The sequence below is a fragment of the Neophocaena asiaeorientalis genome, unplaced genomic scaffold (genome assembly GCF_003031525.2).
Source record: "Neophocaena asiaeorientalis asiaeorientalis breed wild unplaced genomic scaffold, Neophocaena_asiaeorientalis_V1.1 scaffold469, whole genome shotgun sequence".
Classification (NCBI taxonomy): domain Eukaryota; kingdom Metazoa; phylum Chordata; class Mammalia; order Artiodactyla; family Phocoenidae; genus Neophocaena; species Neophocaena asiaeorientalis.
This window is the reverse complement of record NW_020172691.1, coordinates 1,886,349-1,889,596: the sequence shown is the minus strand read 5'-3', so window position 1 is coordinate 1,889,596 and position 3,248 is coordinate 1,886,349. Positions and strand designations below refer to the sequence as shown.

The window sequence follows — 3,248 nt, the reverse complement described above, 5'->3', positions numbered from 1 at the left end:
TGACTAAAAATGTTTGTAAGAAAAGGGAAAACAGAACAAAACAAAACGGGGGGGGAGGGGAACATCACCACCAAAAAAGAGAAACCCCCTCCCCAAAACACTCTAATGAAGTAAACAGCGCATTTATACAGATTTCATATTTCTACCCGCCTTTCCTGATCTGTGTTTTATATATATTATATATAAATATATATGGCGTGTGGCCGCCGGGAGATGGCTCGGGCACGCCAGTGGGGGACTTTTGTAGGGGTCGTGGGCGTGCGGCATTGCCACGCCTGGAGCTGGCGACGGGCCCCGCCCCCCCATCACAATCAACTTTGGATTCTGTATTTTTTTATAATAAAATAAGCGTAAGCATCCAGGCTGCGTGTCTGTGTTGGGGCTGCAGGTCGGGTCTGGAATCTGCTGGGGAGGGGTGTCTTTAAGGAATGTCTGGAGACCCCGGGGCCGGTTGTGATCCTTTGGTTTTGTGTATCATTGGGGTGCCTGGCCCCGAACTGAGCATCTTATGGGGTGCTGTGCCCTTCATACCACTCCTAGGAGAGGGGAACATGCCCCTCTCCCCTGGGGCAGCTGGGAGGATGGAGGGAAGAGATGGGGCTGGCTTTGAATACACAGCAGGGGCTTGTTAAGTGTCTGTCACCCGATGCACCTGAGCAGGTGGGAATCCCTGGACCCCAGGGCCAGTCAAGACCTCCTGTACCCTTGTCCTCACTTGGGGGCGGTCCTTGGGTTCTATGACAGGTCTTTTCGGATCCAGCCAAATTCGGTGCCATCTTGGTCGCCAAGCTCTGTGGAGGGGTGACTCAGTTTCTCCAACTGCTCCAGGCAAGGGTGGGGGTTTGTCATCTCGAATTCCCTCCTGGCTTTCCAAAAGACATGTGTCAGAGTCTTCTGGGCTCCCAGGGGCCTTCACCCCAGCCTGGCCCCGGAGAGGCACAGAACAGGGCGGAGAGACTGGGGCCTCAGGGCTGCTCCTTGCCTCAGTGCCACCCGCAGGGACTGCAGTGTCCCGGGCACAGTTAGCTGAGAGGGAAGGCTCTCAGCTAATTAATTCGGTCGTGCTGGGTCCAGCGACGGGGGCTGCCTCTTAATGAGGCCAGGAAGCGGCACAAAGACCCCTGTGTGCGCCCCGCCTGCCCTGCCCAGCAGCAGTGGGACGGAGGGTGGCCCCTGCCGAGCACCACGGAGGGAGAGCCGAGGGATCCCCCCACTCTGTGGAGAGGACCCCGAGGCTCAGAGAGGGAGGAGGCCCCCCTATGTCCACCCCCCTGAGACCCCTCGCTCGAACACCCCAACTCGACCACGGGGACAGAGGAAGCTGGAAGGCGAGGATTAAATGCAGGGGTCGTGGGGCAGAATCGTAGCAGCTAACTTTGATTTTGTTATTTAAAAAAATGTTATTGAGATATAGTTCACATACCACACAATCCATCCATTTAAAGTACGATTCCACAATTTTTATCCATTCACAGGGTGTGCAACCATCACCGCTATCTAATTCCAGAACATTCCATCACCCCAAAAAGAAGCCCCATCCCCCTCCCCACTGCCTGACAACCAGGAACCCACTCTCTGTACCTCTGGGTCAGCCTGTTCTGGACGTTTCCCATCAGTGGAATCACACACTGCATGTCCTTCTGTGTCTGGCTTCTCTCACTGAGCATCGTGTTCTCAGGGTCCGCCCACGTTGTAGGAGCGTCAGGGCTTCTCTCCTTTTCATGGCTGAGTGATGTTCCCGTGTGTGGAGGGATGACTTTCTGCCCATTCACTCTTTTATGGACATTTGGGTTTTTTCCTTTTAGCTATTCTGAGGACTTTTGAGACAAAATTTTAACACAAAAAGGTGACCTTGGATGGGTAAGTATAAAAATAGCTCTATTCCCACCGCGGGGCCTTTGCACATGCTGTTCCCCCTATCTGGTGTGCCCTTTCTGCAGACCACTGCTTGACTCTCTCCCCCCGCCCTTTCATAAGGGGTACATGTCCCCTCTAGACCTCCCTGGCCAAGTGGCCCTCACCCCATCCCCCTGCTGTCCAATCTCTGATTCTTCTTTTATTTTTTCACAATAATGTGTATTTATTTACCAGGCATTATTTACATCTAATTTACCACATGTATCTTTTTTTTTATTAGATCTTTATTGGAGTATAATTGCTTCACGATACTATGTTAGTTTCTGTTGTACAACAAAGCGAATCAGCCATATGCCTACGTATGTCCCCACATGCCCTCTCTCTTGCGTCTCCCTCCCACCCTCCCTATCCCACCCCTCTAGGCGGTCACAAAGCACAGAGCTGATCTCCCTGTGCTGTGCGGCTGCTTCCCACCAGCCAAGTATTTTACACTCGGTAGTGTATATACGTCGATGCTTCTCTCACTTCGCCCCAGCTTCCCCCTCCCACCCCATGTCCTCAAGTCCATTTTCTATGTCTACCTCTTTATTCCTGCCCTGCAACTAGGTTCATCAGTACCATTTTTTTTAAAGTTTAGATTCCACGTATATGTGTTAGCATACGGTATTTGTTTTTCTCTTTCTGACTTACTTCACTCTGTATGACAGACTCTAGGTCCATCCACCTCACTACAAATAACTCAATTTCGTTTCTTTTTATGGGTGAGTAATATTCCATTGTATATATGTGGCACATCTTCTTCATCCATTCATCTGTCGATGGACATTTAGGTTGGTTCCATGTCCTGGCTATTGTAACTAGTGCTGCAATGAACATTATGGTACACGTCAAAAACAGTGGTTAGATGCCACGAAGTAGGTGGCAATGCCTTAACCATATGCGTGTTGTCAGGCCCAAGGGCCTCTTCCATCCTGGTCGAGGGGAGTGCTAACCTTCTCTCCTTTCATACAACACAAATCTGATTCTTTACTTGTCCGTCTTCCCCACCGGCTGGGAGTCCCCAGAGTCCCACCGTCAGGAGTCTCCCCTGGGACTTGTCATCTGCCACATGTACAGACACGCGTTCACACACGTGTGTGGAGGAACCCCATGGCCGCGCCCACCTGTGCACACCCCTGTACCGACACATGCTTGCGTTTGGGGCCTGGATCTCTCAGGGGCCACGCTGTCCATCACTGGTCACCAGCCACGGCCTCGGGGGCCACCACCAAGGTGCAGAGTGGCCCCTCACTCCTGGGGCTGCACTGGGCACAGTGGGGCACCCCCAGGGCAGCCATCGGTAAAGGGGTCCTGTGCATACCCAGAGGATCCCCAAGGGCGGGGGGTCAGGG

General features: G+C 52.5%; 1 non-coding gene across 1 annotated transcript; it reads right to left on the bottom strand.

Moving 5' to 3' along the window:
- Positions 1-2,745: 2,745 nt before the first annotated feature.
- On the bottom strand, positions 2,746-2,871 carry LOC112396407 (U6atac minor spliceosomal RNA). Its single transcript, XR_003002556.1, has one exon. It is a non-coding gene; the product is annotated as a U6atac minor spliceosomal RNA (small nuclear RNA).
- Between the last annotated feature and the right edge of the window lie 377 nt (positions 2,872-3,248).